A 10,799-nucleotide genomic window follows, 5' to 3' on the forward strand; every position below is an offset into this window, starting at 1 on the left:
CTCATAGTAGTAACTGAATAATTCCAAGTTGTAGACTGTAATTAATGTGTAGTACATACATAGTAATTATTGAGCGATACCTATTAGCATGGGAATAATACATTGTCATAACTGAATAATTCATAGACAATGGTGAATCATTTCTAGTGGTTACTGAATAATCTCGATGCTTAATAATGTGTAGTAGAAACAATCATTCATAGTAGATGCTGAAAGACAACATATCAAATGTTGAAACTGAGGAATTTCGTTGTTTTTTGAAAAACACGTGCCTATTTAGAATTTGATGCCAACAACATGTTCCTAAAAAGTTGGAACTGGGGCAAAAAAGTCTTTGTAAATTGTGTAATGCTAAAAAAAAAACACCTGGTAGTTAATCAGCAACAGGTCGGTAACATGATTGTGTTTAAAAGACCATCCTAGAGAGGCTGAGTCTTTCAGACGTAAAGGTGAGGAGGAGTTCACCACTCTGTGAAAGACAGATAGTGCCACAATTTGAGAATAATGTTTCTAATAGATACTTACCTGGCAGGGGCGATACCATGGTCACGAAGGTGGTTCACCCAGGGCGAGGCTCTGCCATTGCACTTGGGTGGTGCTGACCCTTGCGAATTCCCCAAATACGGGAATCTCGACTGCATAATTTCTGGTAGTGGGGGACTGCGTCCGCGCTCTCCCCTGATGACGGGGCAGTCGTGGGCTGGAGGTCAGGAAACCAGCCTCGTGACCGGAAGGTCGCCGGTTCGATCCCCAGAGCCGACAGCACATGACTGAGGTGTCCTTGAGCAAGACACCTAACCCCCAACTGCTCCCCGGGCGCTGCGGATTAATCTTAATATCATTAAAAGATTAAGAGAATCTGGAGAAATCTCTGTCTGCAACGGACAAGCCCAAAAACCAGCATTTCCTGGCTGTGATCTTTGGGCCCTCAGGCAGCACTGCATTAAATAAAAACAGCTATGATTCAGTAGTGAAAATCAATGCATGGGCTCAGGAACACAGTTCATCACAAATTCCACAAATTCAAGTTAAAACTCCAAAACTCAAAGAAGGAATCACAAATGCTGCCATCTTCTCTGGGCCCGAGCTCATTAAAGATGGTCTGAGTGGACATGGAGAAGTGTCCTTGGTCAGACAAATCAACTTTTGAAATGCTTTTTGTCCTCCGGGCTAAAGACCACTAAGCGTGTTGTCTTTGTACAGTTCAAAAGCCAGTATTCCTGATGGTATAGGGGTGCATTAGTGGACATGGTATGGGTTCACATCTGTGAAGGCACCATTTATACTGAACAACAGAAACATGATTTGGCAAAGTATGCTCCAGACGACATCCTTTTCAGGGGAGGGCTTGATTATTTCAGCAAGACAACACCAAACCAAATTCTGCATGGATTACAACAGCATTGCTCTTCATAAAAAAAGTCCAGGTGCTAAACTGGCCTGACTTCAGTCCAGACCTGTTAACACTGAAAACATTTGGCACATTATGAAATGAAAAATATGACAAAGGAGACTTTGAGCTGTTGAGCAGCTGAAATACAATGTTAAGCACTATGTTAATAATACGTTAAGAAAACATTTCACTTTCCAAACCTCAGTTCCCAAACACTTACAGAGAGTTATTAAAAGAACAGGTGATGAAACACAATGGCCATGACCTTGTCCCAACTTTTTTGGAACATGCTTTTGGCATCAAATTCAAAATGGGTATATATTTTTCAAAAAACAACATGTTTCAACATTTTATGTTGATTTTGTACTAATTTCCATTAAATATATAGTTTACATAATTTGCATATCATTGCATTCACGTTTATTTGCATTCTGCACAACACCCCAACTTTTATGGAAATGTAGTTGTAGATACTGAATAATGTGTAGTAGATACTAAATAATGTGTAGTAGATACTAAATAATGTGTAGTAGATACTGAATAGTATGACGTAGATACTAAATAATGTGTAGTAGATACTGAATACTGAATAATGTGTAGTAGATACTAATGTGTAGTAGATACTGAATAGTATGTAGTAGTTACTGAATAGTATGTAGTAGATACTAAATAATGTGCAGTAGATACTAAATAATGTGTAGTCGATACTGAATAGTATGACGTAGATACTAAATAATGTGTAGTAGATACTGAATACTGAATAATGTGTAGTAGATACTAATGTGTAGTAGATACTGAATAGTATGTAGTAGTTACTGAATAGTATGTAGTAGATACTAAATAATGTGTAGTAGATACTGAATAATGTGTAGTAGATACTGAATAGTATGACGTAGATACTAAATAATGTGTAGTAGATATTGAATAATGTGTAGTAGATACTGAATAGTATGACGTAGATACTAAATAATGTGTAGTAGATATTGAATAATGTGTAGTAGATACTGAATAATGTGTAGTAGATACTGAATAACGTGTAGTAGATACTGAATAATGTGTAGTAGATACTGAATAATGTGTAGTAGATACTGAATAATGTGTAGTAGATACTGAATAACGTGTAGTAGATACTGAATAGTATGTAGTAGATACTGAATAATGAGACTTCAGCTTAAGTTGCTGATAGTGTAATAGTCCAGTCTGCAGTGCTTGATAAGCATTCAGATTACAGAGGAGGCGACTGACAACGGGCAAATACTGATGTGGAAGGCTAGCATGTCTTTGGGCAACGCACACAGGCACCCACACACACTCACACACACACACACACACACACACACACACACACACACACACACACACATACCGCACCACACACGAAGAACAGTGATAATAAAGAATAATATAGCTCGAAAACATGAGAAAACAGGAGAGAAGATCAATACAACAGAAAACAGAAGATCTGAGGAAGAGTGAAGGCCTAACTCCCTCTTAGTCTCCCTCTCTTTTACTGTTACAGCAGGTAGGAAAATCACCAAAAAGACGGGATCCAAGCTGTTAAGCTCGGGCCTTAAACCTCTCGATCCTTCTCTGGGGAAGAAAAGTGCTCGTAATGAGGGTTTAATTTTTTAAGGATTTTTAAAGACTGACATACTTTTGTCATAAGGTTTGCGCAAATCCCTGGAGGTGCGTTCTGATCTGTTGAGAAAAGTATGAGGGTCATCGAAGGTGCAGCAACCCCCCCACCACCCCCCCGCTCCACCCCCCCACTCCCTTTAACCTCCCGAAGCCCGCTGACGCAAACGCACCTTCACACACACAGAAAGAAACAACTCGGAGAGGAAAAACATGCAAAGCAACGCTGCGCTTTTAAAGCCACTCCACCTCCTCCTCATATAAAGGAGAATAAAAGGCACTGTACGAATGGCAATAAACTCGGGATAATGACCTTAAGATGCCAAAGCGATATTTTTTTCCTCCCTCTTAATTGCGGTTGCGCTCACCCCTCACCGTTTCATGTTTTGGGGGTGGGGGGCGCGTTTTAAACCCCAGCGCAGCTGCGAGGGAAGCGGAGGGAAGGGACAGTATCCTCGGGCGATCGAAGGCCCCGGCGAAGGGGAGAAAGCGTCGCCGTGCCAACGTCCAGGACTTGGATTCATTAGCCGCTTGAGCAGTGCAAACATTACCTTAAATGGCAAAGCCATGTTTTGGCAAGGACCCTCGACGCCTTGTTTCAATTAAGGGGGGAATCAAACATTGCAGGTATGCTATGAGCAGCGGCTTTATTGAAAGAGAGACAGAGAGAGAGAGAGAGAGAGAGAGAGAGAGAGAGAGAGAGATCAAATCTCCTTTGAACAACAACAAAAGAAACCACACAATCATGCCAATAGTAAAACAAAAGAAAGAGACATTTTGGCAAATGGACGTTCGTGCAGTAATAATGTCAATTTAAGCATGACGTGCGCGTTTGGGACGTGTTCCTGAAGGAGCGCCGGCCTGTCTGCTTTTGATTTTATGCGGCTTGTCAGTCGCACTGAGGCGTTAGGGAAGATTACACGGGATTAAACGGTGTCACTTCATGTATAACCTGCCATTTACAGCCCGCACGGTCGTCACTTCAGGCTGATGCTGCCCAGACGCGCTCGTTTAGACCAGCATGCGCAGCCTGTAGGCCAGCACGGTCTGGACAGACCATACAACACTAAAGGGCTCATAACTTACATTTTTCTTGTATTGTGTTTTTATTTTCTCTTATGCGTGACCATGACCACCTTACACACTTGAAGATGTTCTTCAGTTCATGAGTTCTGCATAGAACTGCTTATTTATATGGAGAAAGAGTTCTTCAGGCTGATGGGGAGTGTGTGTTGTCTATGGTCTTGGTTTTCGTTTATATTTTTAGCTTATTTAATGTGTGTATATGGTGGCACGGTGGTGTGGTGGGTAGCGCTGTCGCCTCACAGCAAGGAGGGCCTGGGTTTGATTCCCCGGCCGGGCAACCAGGGTCCTCTCTGTGTGGAGTTTGCATGTTCTCCCCGTGTCTGCGTGGGTTTCCTCTGGGTTCTCTGGTTTCCAGTCAGGCCAATTGGACATGCTGAATTGCCCCTGGGTGTGAGTGACTGTCTGTGTCTGTCTGCCCTGCGATGGACTGGCAACCTGTCCAGGGTGTATCCTGCCTTCTGCCCGAAGACTGCTGGGATAGGCTCCAGCATCCCCCCGCGACCCTGACGGAGAAGCGGCTTAGAAAATGGATGGATGTTTTTCTTACTGTGCCTTTAAAACATATACACTTACCGGCCACTTTATTAGGTACAGTAAAAGGTTGGACCCCCTTTTGCCTTCAGAACCGCCTTAATTCTTCTTGTCAGACTTTCAACAAGGTGTTGGAAATGTTCCTCAGAGATTCTGGTTGGTTATTTGAGTTCCTCTTGTCTTTCTATCATCTGGAACCAGTCTGCCCATTCTCCTCTGACCTCTCACATCAACAAGGCATTTTCGTCCACACAACTGACCGCTCACTGGATGTTTCCTCTTTTTCGGACCGTTCTCTGTGAACCCTAGAGATGGTTGAGCGTGAAAGTCCCAGCAGATCAGCAGTTTCTGAAATACTCAGACCAGCCCATCTGGCACCAACAACCATGCCACGTTCAAAGCCCCTTAAATCCCCTTTCTTCCCCGTTCTGATGCTCGGTCTGCACTTCAGCAAGTCGTCTTGACCACCTCTACACGCCTAAATGCAGTGAGCTGCAGCCGTGTGATTGGCTGATCAGCTATTTGTGTTAACGAGCAACTGAACACCTAATAAAGTGGCCGGTGAGTGTATCTATCGCTGTTGATGGAAGAAAACCTTGCGTCTTTTTAATGATAACTCTACAGGAGGAGCAAACAACCTACTTTAGTTTTAATGTAAGTTGATAGAATGATGAAATTTAGACAAAACACAAAGGACAACAGGCCTTTTCAAACGATGTCAAAAACTGAAAAACGACAAAAATGAACACAGAAGGTTTTCTTCCAACAGCAGCGACACAAATATAGGCTTCTTATACCATCAACGTATACAGGAGAGGCTAACTGCTGTACATTGAATAAGTGGGCACATGTAATTGTTTGTTGCCCCTTCACAAAAACAATGAATTGAAACAGGCTGTTTTAGCGTTGTTTCCATAGAGGGACTGAACTGGCTGGGGAAGAGTATGTTTTGAAACAGTATTTACGCACTGTATAAATTCATATTACGGAAGTGTGAGGAAAATGTGGTTTTCTATGGGTCCTTTAAAACATATGTGGTCTGCGTTATTTTGACTAAAATCAGTTATGACTGTTGGATCATGTGAATACACCAAATTCATCCGAACACCCACAGAAACAGCCACCTGATCAGGGGCCTGTCGGACGAAGAAGGATTGCCTGCTTAGCCAGTTAACTTTAAGCTGAGTTTGATCTCAGATATTCTGTCTCGCAAGGGTGGAGCACTTGTTACCTAGAAACATCGCCATGGCAACATATGCTGCACACCTAAACTGCTGGAAGGCAGGATTATGCATCAGACCAATCAGGGCCAAGCTTCGCACCAATCAAGGCTCTTTTTTATCACTTTTTGCAACTGTTTTATAAAATTGCTGCTGTTCGTTTGTTTTAGACACACAAAGCGTCAAGACACTTAAAGATGAGTGGCGCAACAATCAGTGGAAAGTTTTGCTTCCCAGTCAAACATAAATTTAAATCACATAAATATAAAATATATAAAGCAGTGGTTTGTTAGAAAGCAACGCTGTCAACACTGTAGCAGCACATCTTCTGTGGTATTTGCTTGGTTCTTTGATTTTTATTTATTTATTTATTTATTTTTATCATACATCAACTTTTTTTCTCTTTCCCATCTGGCACCGAAGCAGTGGCATCAGCAGCCGACTTAAACATCTTCAACAAAGAGATGGACTGTGTACTAACTAGACAATATACACTATATGGCCAATATATTTACCCCACCTATTTATCACACCTATATGAGCTTGCTGGACATCTCATTCCCAAACCACAGACATTGAGATGAGAGGATTTATGAGGTCAGGCACTCTTGTTGGACGAGAAGGTCTGGTTCGCAATTTGAAGTTTCAGTTCATCCCAAAGGTGTTCAGTGAGGTTGAGGTCGGGGCTCTGTGCAGGCCACTGGAGTTCCTCCATGCCAAACACATCAAATCATGTCTTTATGGAGCTTGCATTGTGCACAGGGGCACAGTCATGCAGGATATAATTGTCTGAAATGTCTTCTTATGCTGTAGCGTTAACATTACCCCTCATTGGAACTAAGGGGCTGAGACCAAACCCTGGAAAACAGCCGCAGACCCCAGGGTAGCATTCTCCTGGCATCTGCCAAACCTAGATTCATCTATCCAACTAACATATTGTAAGGTATTATTCAAAAAAACAAATTTCCACTGCTCTAGAGTCTAGTGACAGCATCTTTTACACCCCTCCAGCTGACACTTGGCACTGTGCATAGTGATCTTAGATTTGTGTGCAGCTACTTGGTCATGGAAACCCGTCCCAGAAGCAGTTTTGCTCTCTGTATCGAGAGACTGCATGCGGTGGATCGTTGATTTTTATGAGCTACCTGGTCAGCGCTCATGGCCCCACTCTGAGTTTGAATGATCTGCTTCTTATTGGCTAAGCTGCTGTTGCGATTACTAATATGGCCACTGTAAGAAAGTGTGAACTGACTCAAACAAACAAATATTTGTACGTGAGAGAAGCTTAGCTTAAGGATGCTTACAGAACACAACATGCCTAAATTTGCACAGTTTAGGATTCTAGAATATTAATATTGCATAAGTCCAAAATCACAATACTGATTAACAAACAATATATTGCTCAGTCATATTGACAAGACCTGAACAAACTACTTCCACACGCACAGACGAATAACAACGGAAAACCGACAGTTATTTAGATACTTGAGCCAGGAGATCTTTCAGACTGAAGTGGAAACACTAGCAGGAAGGACTTTCAGAGGAACAAGAAGCAATTGAAGATTCAGGAATCCATCATTTCAGGAAGATGGGTGCTAGTTTAGAGAGGAGTGTGGTGGAATATCATTTGCGTATCCACACAGACTCAAGGCTGGCACAGGCCTTTGGTCCAGCAGCTTTGCATCATAAGCAGCATACTTCTGTCGTTTACCATTCAGTGCACGAGCAGCTCCATCTCTACTCTACATAATATTCTACTGTGTTAATTTTATGCCTGCAAAGTGCAGCTTTGACACCGCGTTATAAAAGTTTATAGAGTGTCCCGTCAGCTCTTTAGCAGCATCACTTACACACGCACCGACATCCAAAATCAATACAATATTTTTCTCCCAATAAATAATGTAGGCCTGAAAATGGTCCAAATGCACGCATCGACAGTTGGTGGCAATTAGGCCAGGCCGGTAACAGATGACAGTCACCCCCCACTCTTACACATCAGCAGAAAATGAAGATGTGGAAGACCACTTTGTCACCAGCCCAGGTTGGATGGGGGGAAGTGGCTGCTAATGGAAAAAGAGACCAGCATGTGCTTGCTCTAGCAGTTTCTAAGAAATGCTGGGCCAGCCGGACACAAGCCTCGATTCTCTCTCATTCACTTGTTCTTTTAATATCCTCTGGGGTGTGTGGTGACTGGGAGCAGAGTTAAAGCAATAGTTAAGCCAAAGATAAAGTGTCCACATTTTCCCACTTAACTTTGATGTGAGGCACCAATTTTCTGAAGCACGAAAAGCTACTTGAGCACTAATAGTGCCCTCTTGTGGAGAACCATCAGTTTGTTAAACATGAGGGTGTATGCAGTGTATGAGGTGCTATGCATTCAAAACTGGTGCCAAAAAGTGATGATCCTTTTAGAACCATTTTATAAAGAACCTTCTATACCAGTTTGCCCTGTGTCTCTGAGATTAAAAGAACTTTTAATGTAATAAAGTCTCAGGACACATCATTCACTCGCCAGTTAATACAGTCCATATATGGAAACAACACTGAAAACAGTCTGATTAAATTCACTGTTTCTGTGATGTCATAACAGCAACTTATTTACATACATTCACCTATTCCGACTACAGCAGTTTAGCCCCGCCCATTCATGTTGAAGTTATAAGGAGCGTCTCATTTTTTGGAACGAGGCACAATAAAGTGCAGCAAATAAGAGAATAATAGAAATGTGTAATTATGGAGATTAAAAAAGGTTGGAAATGATCGTATACATATAAACCTACTCAAAACTTCATTAAACGATCTTGGGGAAAAAATAAATGCAAGAGAAAATGTAAAGTATGGAGCCATGCCTCCAAGCCAAGAACCGTGTAGGAAACCTTGCGTATGTGGTTTCTAAACTGTTTCTGTATGACATCATGGACAAAAGCACATCGCACAGCCTAAAACAGTAGCAGGCATATTGAAGTGAAATTTTATCTTTACTTTTTCCCGTTTTATAGACAGATTTTTGGCTGTACCACTGCTTTAAGGTGCAGAATTATAGCCCAGGACTGATCTAGCCAGAGCAGAAAATTGTATTGATCCTGGTCAGATTTTGAAGAAGTGATAAAGCTAGAGCTGTAATGTGAACACTAAAGTGAACGACTCTATGGAAGAAAGTGGATGGACACATCTGGGCCGAGAGGGATAATCCATCCGTCATCTGATACCCAAGAAAAGACATCACAGTGCAGAAGCATCTCTTTGTTCACCATTTAGCTGCTACTGAATCCACTGATACGGAAAAAAGAAGTAAAGGACAATTTTCTAAGTTCTCTTCCTTAGTTTTCCATTAGAGCTATGGTGCTGATAAATAACGGAGGCTTATATCCCAAGTTATTCTATAGTCATGAGTGTCAGACTGTAAAACTACGGACAGTACAGTTAAATACTGGATTGAAATCATTTTTAAAAATGATCACTACTAGATGGTAAAAACCACGGACACTGCATCCAAAATCATAACGGATTAAAATCATTCATTATCATCTCTCCACAATTATTACCGTCAGACTGTAAAACTACACACTGCAGATTCATACTGGATTAAAATCACTCCACAATTATTACAGTCAGACTGTAAAACTACACACTGCAGATTCATACTGGATTAAAATCACTCCACAATTATTACAGTCAGACTGTAAAACTACACGCTGCAGATTCATACTGGATTAAAATCACTCCACAATTATTACAGTCAGACTGTAAAACTACACACTGCAGATTCATACTGGATTAAAATCACTCCACAATTATTACAGTCAGACTGTAAAACTACACGCTGCAGATTCATACTGGATTAAAATCTCTCCACAATTATTACAGTCAGACTGTAAAACTACACGCTGCAGATTCATACTGGATTAAAATCACTCCACAATTATTACAGTCAGACTGTAAAACTACACATACTGCAGATTCATACTGGATTAAAATCACTCCACAATTATTACAGTCAGACTGTAAAACTACACACTGCAGATTCATACTGGATTAAAATCACTCCACAATTATTACAGTCAGACTGTAAAACTACACACACTGCAGATTCATACTGGATTAAAATCACTCCACAATTATTACAGTCAGACTGTAAAACTACACGCTGCATATTCATACTGGATTAAAATCACTCCACAATTATTACAGTCAGACTGTAAAACTACACACACTGCAGATTCATATTGGATTAAAATCACTCCACAATTATTACAGTCAGACTGTAAAACTACACACTGCAGATTCATACTGGATTAAAATCACTCCACAATTATTACCGTCAGACTGTAAAACTACACACACTGCAGATTCATACTGGATTAAAATCACTCCACAATTATTACAGTCAGACTGTAAAACTACACACACTGCAGATTCATACTGGATTAAAATCACTCCACAATTATTACAGTCAGACTGTAAAACTACACACTGCAGATTCATACTGGATTAAAATCTCTCCACAATTATTACCGTCAGACTGTAAAACTACACACTGCAGATTCATACTGGATCAAAATCACTCCACAATTATTACAGTCAGACTGTAAAACTACACGCTGCAGATTCATACTGGATTAAAATCACTCCACAATTATTACAGTCAGACTGTAAAACTACACACTGCAGATTCATACTGGATTAAAATCACTCCACAATTATTACAGTCAGACTGTAAAACTACACACACTGCAGATTCATACTGGATTAAAATCACTCCACAATTATTACAGTCAGACTGTAAAACTGCACACTGCAGATTCATACTGGATTAAAATCACTCCACAATTATTACAGTCAGACTGTAAAACTGCACACACTGCAGATTCATACTGGATTAAAATCACTCCACAATTATTACAGTCAGACTGTAAAACTACACACACTGCAGA

General features: G+C 41.0%; 1 non-coding gene across 1 annotated transcript; it reads left to right on the forward strand.

Moving 5' to 3' along the window:
- Positions 1-517: 517 nt before the first annotated feature.
- LOC119263533 lies at positions 518-681 on the forward strand. Its single transcript, XR_005130338.1, has one exon. It is a non-coding gene; the product is annotated as a U1 spliceosomal RNA (small nuclear RNA).
- The last annotated feature ends 10,118 nt before the right edge of the window (positions 682-10,799 follow it).

The sequence above is a fragment of the Pygocentrus nattereri genome, chromosome 5, assembly GCF_015220715.1.
Source record: "Pygocentrus nattereri isolate fPygNat1 chromosome 5, fPygNat1.pri, whole genome shotgun sequence".
In the NCBI taxonomy this organism is placed as follows: Eukaryota; Metazoa; Chordata; class Actinopteri; order Characiformes; family Serrasalmidae; genus Pygocentrus; species Pygocentrus nattereri.